Source organism: Microtus oregoni, unplaced genomic scaffold (assembly GCF_018167655.1).
Source record: "Microtus oregoni isolate MIOR12 unplaced genomic scaffold, Mior012 000008F_ref0000371, whole genome shotgun sequence".
In the NCBI taxonomy this organism is placed as follows: domain Eukaryota; kingdom Metazoa; phylum Chordata; class Mammalia; order Rodentia; family Cricetidae; genus Microtus; species Microtus oregoni.
In genome coordinates this window covers 189038-197672 of record NW_024543067.1, presented here as the reverse complement: position 1 = coordinate 197672, position 8635 = coordinate 189038, and the positions used below count along the sequence as shown (strand labels likewise).

Sequence of the window (8635 nt, the reverse complement as noted above, 5' to 3'; positions counted from 1 at the left end):
AGAGGTCTGAGTGGGCGCGGCCTTCTCGGTGACGTCTGAGAGGGGCGGGACCTGACCTAGGTTTAAGACCCGAAGTAGCCAGTTCGAGGCCAGTCAGGGAGCATGTGCTGTAGAAGCCCGTTACTATTGCTGCTGGAAAGCGTTTTGTTTTGCTCTCTGTTGCTATGTCTAACGTAACTCGTCCAAACTGCCGATTAGCTGGTGCTCCTGTCAATCTCCCAACGGGCTAGCGCCAGCACCTAAAACAACTTTTTTGTTTGTTTGTTTTTAAGGTGATGAAGAGTTCTGCAGAGAAACCAAGGGACTGGACAGATCTCAGGTCTTGTATGATGTTCTTAAGGGGAAATTCTAGCGGGACCGTGGTGGTGCACGCCTTTAATCCCAGCACCTTAATCCATTCATCTCTCTGCAGGCAGAAGCGGGCGGATCTCTTTGAGATCAAGATCAGCCTACTCTACAGAGCAGCTCCAGGACAGCCAGGGCTGCACAGAGAAACCTCCAGAAAACCAAAAATAAGTAAATAAGCACATATATAAATGGGGGGGGGGGGGGAGGCAGATTAAATTCACCCGGAGGGTTTTAGCCCTTTGTGGGATTAAAAAAAAATACCCTTATCCCATCCAGTCTCCATCCCATGAATTATCACCACAGGTTTGAAGACTACTGCTTCTGTGTTTAGGGGGGATAAGATACTGAAGAGGACCCCAGAAAAAAGGAAAAGAAACCAACTAGTCGGGCGGTGGTGGCACACGCCTTTAATGCCAACACTCGGGAAGGAAGAGGAAAGTGGATCTCTGTGAGTTCGAGGCCAACCTGGTCTACAGAGCTAGTTCCAGGACAGGCTTCAAAGCTAAAAAAAAAAAAAAAAAAAAAAACCCTGTCTCAAGGAACCAATTAGTACTGTGTAATTTCAGTACCAGTCGTCAAGACATAATTAAGGTATTTGGTATTTGTTTATAATTAGTGTATGTGTTTGAGTGCCCACATGAAGATGTCAGAGGACAACTTTTGGGAGTGGGTGGTAGGTACTTCCATGGCATGGGTCCCAAGGAGTGAACTCAGGTCAGCAAGTGTCTTTACTCTCTCAGACACCTTGCCAGACCAGTACCAGTCTGTTTTAAAATCATTAACCATTGATTTTTCTGAGTTAGTAATAAATGATTCAATTATACTAAATTCATTTTAATTAGAGAAATGTAATCAATCTAACCTGCTCATGAAAAACTGTACAGCTTCCAAAACCATAGCAAATCACCCAGTGCCATCAGATAAAGTTCCAGGAATGGAAGAACGGCTGTGCTGCCTTTGAAAAACAACACATGTTTGGAGAAAACCTAATCCACACTGAACTTCTGGTAGTGTGGCAAATGTCCTTGTACTTGACTGGTCTCACCTATGCATGAGATAAGAAGACCAACCAGGGTCGCACTTCTCTTGGCTACAGCACCTTACCTGGTCCAGAGGAAATTGTCTGTAAATGAACTTCCCACTCCCCTTTGGTGAAGCAGAAGGCTGAAGATTGTCCCCTTGGCCTACCTGCTGGAAAGACCCTGGAAGAGCAAGCAATGGCTTCCACTGGGAAACAGATAAAAAGCCATCTTCAGCATGAAGAGAAAGAGCCCAGTTCCAAAGCTGTTAGACATGAGGGATTAATGTCGGCCCTGGAGTTGCGGTTCCCACCCTCATGTACAGACTCCATGCAGCGGTGCTCATTAGGACCACATGAGAAACAGGAGCTCCCTTCTGCCATCCCTAGCCAGAGAATTAAGGGACTGCTGCTTCAGGTCCCTGCGCCGAGATGTTTGTCCTGTTTCTGTCTCCTCTTTTCATCAGTGTTCTCCCGCGGCTGTTGTCTGAGGACTGTCATTCTTTAGAGTGAAGCCAGCTGGGGGTGTAATAATGAAGAGACTCTAGGAAAATGGAAACAGATGAGCGGAGTCACCTTAACTTTAACTTTAGAGTGCAGGGAAAATACTGAGATGAGAGCAGACCTATCTTGAAATTTTAAATTCTCACCATATGAGTGACCTTTTTTTCCCCCGCAGCTACTGGTGAAGTTATCATTTTCAAAAATTCTAGTAAGTCATCTGCCGCCTTCACACATGCCAACGTTTTCTTCCGGGATCACACACACACACACACACACACACACACAGAGAGAGAGAGAGAGAGAGAGAGAGAGAGAGAGAGAGAGAGAGAGAGAGAGCTGTGACGACAGAGAAAGGCCAGCTTGAGGAATTGGCTCATGAGGTTATGGGATGGGTTTTGGTTCAAATTTTGCAGAACCAGGGAATGGCTGTAATGGGAGTCTAAAAGCAGTCCACTGGCAGAATTCTTTCCCACTAGAAAAGGAAAACGGATCCACCAGTCTTTTTCCTTAACATTAAGGGCTTTGCTTGATTGGATGATGCCTAACAACTTAATGGAAGATAATCATTAGACAACCAATCTAAATGTTAGCCTCATATGATTTCACTTGTATATGTCTCATCATTTTTCTTAATATTATAATTTAAATAAAATAATAATAGTTTTATTTATTGGGGGAATTGTTTAATTTTGACACAGAGCCTCACAGGGGACCCTAGACTGGAGTAGAATTCACCATGTATCGTCAAAGACCCTGAGACTGTCCTCAAACTTATGTATTAACCTCCTGAGTACTAGGGTCATTGGCATGAGTCCAGCTGTCTGTCTGTCTTTCTGCGGAAAGTTTCACCATGTGTTTCAGCATGACTACACAGCAGCCTTGAACTTGTGGATATTCTCCCTCCGCTTCAGAAGAGCTGGAATTACAAACATGTGCCACGGTGCCTAACTTGATTCTTTTGTAAGGGGGAAGTTTTCCCAAGCTATAGAATTTGTTGAAGAACCCAATTGGACTTCAAACCTGTCTTCATTAATGACATAATTCGGCCACAAGGTGGCAGCAGGTTATGTTTCGTCCGGTCCCCTTTTTATTGCTTTGATGGCAAGGTATTATTCTTATTTCTGTCATCTCATACCCTGGAAAACCTGGACAACTATTTACTTATAGGGCAAATTTTAAATCTATTTTAAAATAATTTTCAAGCAATTATTGTAAGTCCATAGTAAATGTGTGTGTGGTAACCAAAACTGTTAAGGAGCTGTATTTCTTGACTCTTCCAGCATATTGCTGAAAGGTTAAGGAGGCTGCAGGAATGTAGGTATCCTATTCATTTCTATACAAAAATAACTTAAAAGCATTAAGTCAACATATTATTAATTCAGGATTTGCACAAATAATCTCCACTCATAATCTCTATTTTACCTCTTACTTTATCTTCAAAAGTAATTGTGTTTTTTATCGTTTAAAGTAAATTCAACAATGCTGGACTCTGTGGTACACACCTGTAGCCCTAGAACTTCAGAGGAGGGAACAAGGGAATCACTTGAGTGCAAAGGTTCAAAGTCAGCCTCGGCAACATAGTCGGACTTACATCTCATTAAATAGTTTAGCACATGAACTCAGGACTACCGCCACTGCTGAAAGCCACCCCTCCCCTTAGAACAGTGAGGCTGATCAGTCTGGTCCCAGATTCCAGGGAAGCTGGATGAAGCCACAAGTGAGAGGTGAGCATACAGGTTACAGCAGCACTGGGGCTGGATCCCACACCCCCCAAACAGAAGCTGGAAGTTCCACAACCCTCTGTGCCTATCACTGTCTCCCCATCAGCCGTCACCTCTTGCCATGTGACAGCCATGGCTCTGGATCATGAGTTCATCGTTCCTTTGATTTTTCTTTTTACTTGTGTAATTTACTGTGTGATTTTCTTATATCTGAGTGTGTGCCTCAAAACAGCACACAATTTAGTTGCTTTACTGCTGTTTTGTTTGCAGAGCAATAAGTTAACCGTCTTCACCTGCTTTTTCTCTCCCTTCCCTCACACTGGATTCTTATCTCGAAACACTAAAGTCTATGTCACATTTCTCAAAGGGATGTTCTCTATTTTTATTTTTATATTTTATATTTTGGTTTTATTTCTTCTAAACAAAGAATTTATGATTGCCTCTATTTTACAAACTTCTATTTTTTTTAGATTTATTTTGTGTGTATAGGTGTCTTCTGACAAACTTCCCCCTTCTCAAATTTCTTACAACATATCTTTTTTTCCTCCCTTTCCTTTCTTATGAAAGGATAATTCTGCCAGTGTTCTTTTTTTGTGTGGGTCCATTGAAAAATGAGAGTCATTCTAGGATGAGTTTAGGCTTAACAGCAGCAATGGAAGCAACTTCTGTGAGCTGACTGCCCCTAAAACTTTTCATTATCACCCAATTTACACCCTTAGCAAGCAATTTCAAAAACATATCAAAACCTATTATCTGGAGTTATTTAAAGGAACCATTTCCTCAAGCAATTACCAGCCATGAGACCTCTTGGTTTTCCAGGTTTCTCTCCTAACTAAATTTTACAAAGGCTCTCTCATTCCTTCCAGAAGAGCTCAGATAAGAATCCAACACTTTAAACAAAAGGTAACCATCACACAAGGTAATTCAAAGCCTAGGTGCTAAAACTGCGAAATTCAAGTCAGAGGCAATGTCTCCATGGGATCTCTGGCCACATAATTCTCCAATCTACCCTTTCGTGTGGGAAGTTTGTAAGACCTTATGCACAAGCAGTTTGCATTTTGCACAGTTTTAACGCAGCATTTTCAGTTGCCACACTTAGTTAAATAAGCCCCGACCTCAACGACTATGGTTCAGCTTCAGTTACTCAATGTAGTGTCTGTGACTACACAAAATGCAAGTGTTGTGGCTCCTCCATCATCCTCAAATCACCATACAGATAACATAGTTATGATGGGAAGAGACAAATCACATCACGCCTTTCCATGTCTCCTGGTGACTGGTCACTGCGCTTGGTATTTCAAGCACAAATGACAGAAGAGGTAGGCTAGGTTGCTTCTTTGTCTTTCAGTGATCAATTAACACGGTATTTCACAAAACCATAAGAGAGAATTAGCTGAAAAAGTTGAATTTACAGAAGAAATGATAATGCTACAAAGGCAAAATTGTGTGGAATTATAAGATTTGAAAATATCAACAGCAAAGGAAAGATAAGGAGTATACTTGCACAAAACAGTAATATAATACATATAATATATAATCTAATGAAAGTGAATGATAAGCATAAAAATTAATCATGCTAACTGCCAGAAGTCCAATAGGGCACCCACCCACGAACCCCCTCACTTTCTCAATGCCAATGTCCCCCATTCCCAATCTCCCCACCCATCCTCATCACAATGTCCCAACCCTCAACTCAGGCAAAGATCCCCTGCTTGATCATAGGCCACACCTGCCACCAAAAGTCCAGCCCACAACTTGGTTGGAAACCCCCAGCTCAACCACAAGCCACACTGGCCAGAAGACCAGAGGGAAAACAGAAACCAAGGAACAAAATACCCTTTCAACAAAGACAAACTCAGAAATCGGCATCTAAACCAATGTTTTAGGGTTTCTATTCCTGGGAAGAGACATCATGACCATGGCAATTTTTAAAAAGGAAAACATTTAATTGAAGTGTTGGCTTACAGTTTCAGAGGTTTAGTCCACTATCATCATGGCAGGGGGCATGGTGGCTGGGAGTATGGTAGTGTGCAAGGAGATGTGGAGCTGGAGAGGACGCTGAGAGGTCTACATCTTGCACAGGCAGCAGAGTGTGAACTGTCTCACTGGGTGGTATCCTGAGGATATAGGAGACCTGAAAGCCTACCTTCACAGAGACACACTTCCTCCATCAAGACCACACCTACTCCAACCAGGCCACACCTCTCATTAGTACCACTCCCTTTGGGGGCCATTTTCTTTCAAACCACCATAACCTATAGTCATCCCAACCTCAGATGCCTCCTAAACACCAGCATAAATCACAACAACATCCAAGATAATATGCCAACACCCAAGTCTAGCTACCGTACTACAGCAGCCCTGGATATTCCAACTAAACTGAAACACAAGACTTTAAAACCGAACTTATGAAGATGATAAGAGGTCCTTAAACAGGAAGTGAATAAATCACTTAAAGAAATAGAGGGAAAAGCTGTGCAGTGGTTGTACATGCCTTAATCCCAGCATTCAGAAGGCAGAGGCAGGTAGATCTTTTTGAGTTTGTGGTCAGCCTGGTCTACAAAGGGAATTCCAAGACAGCCAGGGTGGTTACACAGAAAAGTCCTGTCTGGAAGAAATAAAGTTATAAGAGCCAGTTAGGGACAAGACTAAGATAAAGGCCAAACCTTCATAATTAATAAGATGTGTCTGTGTCGTTATTTGTGGACTGGCAATAGCAATGAGAAAGTACTACTACAAGGGAGTCCATGGCTGACACTGCCTGGATGTCTAACTAGTGATGAGACAGCCCAGAGATCTACAGAGCAAGTTCCAGAACAGCCAAGTTTAGGCAGTGAGGGAAACCATCGAAAACAGAAAGCTGATGAATATATAATTGAATGAGGGGGCCATGTTCCAGTCCCAGAAAAACAGCAGACCTTGGTAGTTTTCGGCCACGTGATTCTGGCTTTAGAGTCAAAGGACAGGATGATGGAGAGGCCATTGTGTGAAGCTGTGAAAGTGAAGCCTGGACTGCCTTGAAGACTCCAAGATGTTGAAGATGCCAGAGTCATGCTGAGGAAAGCTGCTAACAGGGAGTGGAACCAGCCAAAGAGAAATAAGCTTAAAGGAGTTGTATATCTGAAGAATGTTTTGACCCAAGGCATGGAGATGGAGAATCTGGAGTTTAGCTAGCTTTTTTTTAGTCTTTCTTTGGTTCAGTATTTCCTCACTATCCTCCCTCTCCTCCTATTGGAACATTAATGTTCATCCTGTGCCATTATATGTTAGAAGTATGTGATATGTTTTCTGATTGTTGATTTTATAGGAGATTACAGTTAAGAGATTTCATGAATCTCAGAAAAGAACTTTGGACTTTTAAACATGGTTAAGACTGTGATAGACTATGAGTGCTTTTAAAATTGGACTAAATCGATTTTGCATTATAATGTGGCTTCAAGCCAGGTGGTTTGAATAGGTATGGGCTCCCATAGACTCATATGCTTGAATACTTGGCCCATGGGGAATGACACTATTAGGAGCTGTGGCCTTTTTGGAGGAAGCATGTCACTGTGGGGGCAGGCTTTGAAGTCTCGTATGCTCAAGTTACACCCAGCATAGCTCACAGTCTCCTCTGCTGCCTGTGTTTTAAGATGTAGAACTTTCAGCGACTTCTTTAGCACCATCTCCCTGCATGCTACCCATCATGCCCCAATTAAGTATTTTCCCTTATAAGAGTTGCCATAGTCATTGTGTCTCTTTACAACAACAAAACCCTAATTAAGAAAAAAAAACCTTTAGTTTTATGGTTGTTTTCAATTTCTCCCACATAATGGTTATCAAGGGAACAAAGGTTTTAGCGTCAAAACAAAACCAGAGATCTTACCTTAAAGAGAAAAGAAAGTTTGTCAGGGAGATAAGCTGAGTGACCTGGCCTAAGAACTTGGGCTCAAATTGCCCCAAATACTGTGTTTAAGTATGGTAATGATTTCATAATATATAGTTACAGAATACAACAAAGGGAAGTTACTTTCCCTGGTGTGGTGACATACCCCAATAAAAACCAAGTTGAAGAAGAAACTGTTTTCGCTCACAGTTCAAGAACTGTAATGAATCATAGTGTGGAAATTCTGACATCAGGAACTTAAGGCAGCTATGGAGCTTGTGGGAGCCTGGCCATATTTATGGGGCCCAGGCCACATTTCTGCCATGACAGGCTTGATAGAGACTAGCCAAGAGAGTAGGTCTGAGTTTTCATTTACTGGCAAGCATCACCTGATTTCTGGAAAAGACTTAAGCTGATACAACTCAGGTAAAGGCCAGCATCTAAGAGCAAGTACCTGACATTCTGAAAATCCTAAACATTGGATAAGATTAAATGTGATAGACAGATGTCCTTGAACCCAGAATGGACCAAAGCCTTTCCACCAAAACACTCCTAGACAAATGTCAGTCAATCAAGGTCTTGAGCCCTGAAAACTCCCCACCCTCACCTCTACTATGATAAAAACCTTACCCTGCCTGGGCTGGACCCTTTCCATTCAAGGAGGGTTAAGCCCAGGTTTGAATGAATAAAAACTCTTAGCTTTTGCATACAGATTAGGACTCCTTGGTGGTCTTTGCGAGACTCCACGAATAGAGCATAACAGCAGCCTGCCATCTTCAGTCAAGAAACACACTAAGGAGAGCTGTGCCCTGTTCATTTTCCCTTCTTATATTGTCCAGGATCTCTGTCCATATTGGCAGAGCTTCTCTGTTCAACCAATTAGGACACTCCCCTCAAGAATGCCCAGAGGCCAGTATTCCAGAGGACCCTAGATCTGTGAAGCTCACAAAACTAACCTGCATATAAATCAAGGCACTGATCAAATGTATTTCTGGAAACATTGGGTAAGAAGATTACAATAAAGGGGTGGATCTCTACTGTATTTGAAATTACCTAACGCAAGTGAGAGAGAACTGAAGATGGCGCGTCCAGGTTTTAAAGGCCACCTAGCGCATTTGCTCAGGGGGATGACGTGGCTGCATCATATGCAGCTGACGGAGCTTATGCATGTGCAAAGGG

The 8635-nt window shown here is 42.5% G+C and overlaps 1 long non-coding RNA gene across 1 annotated transcript; it reads left to right on the top strand.

The window, feature by feature from the left end:
- Positions 1–100: 100 nt before the first annotated feature.
- LOC121451451 lies at positions 101–782 on the top strand. Its single transcript, XR_005974727.1, has 3 exons — positions 101–319; positions 413–516; positions 652–782. It is a non-coding gene; the product is annotated as an uncharacterized LOC121451451 (long non-coding RNA).
- The last annotated feature ends 7853 nt before the right edge of the window (positions 783–8635 follow it).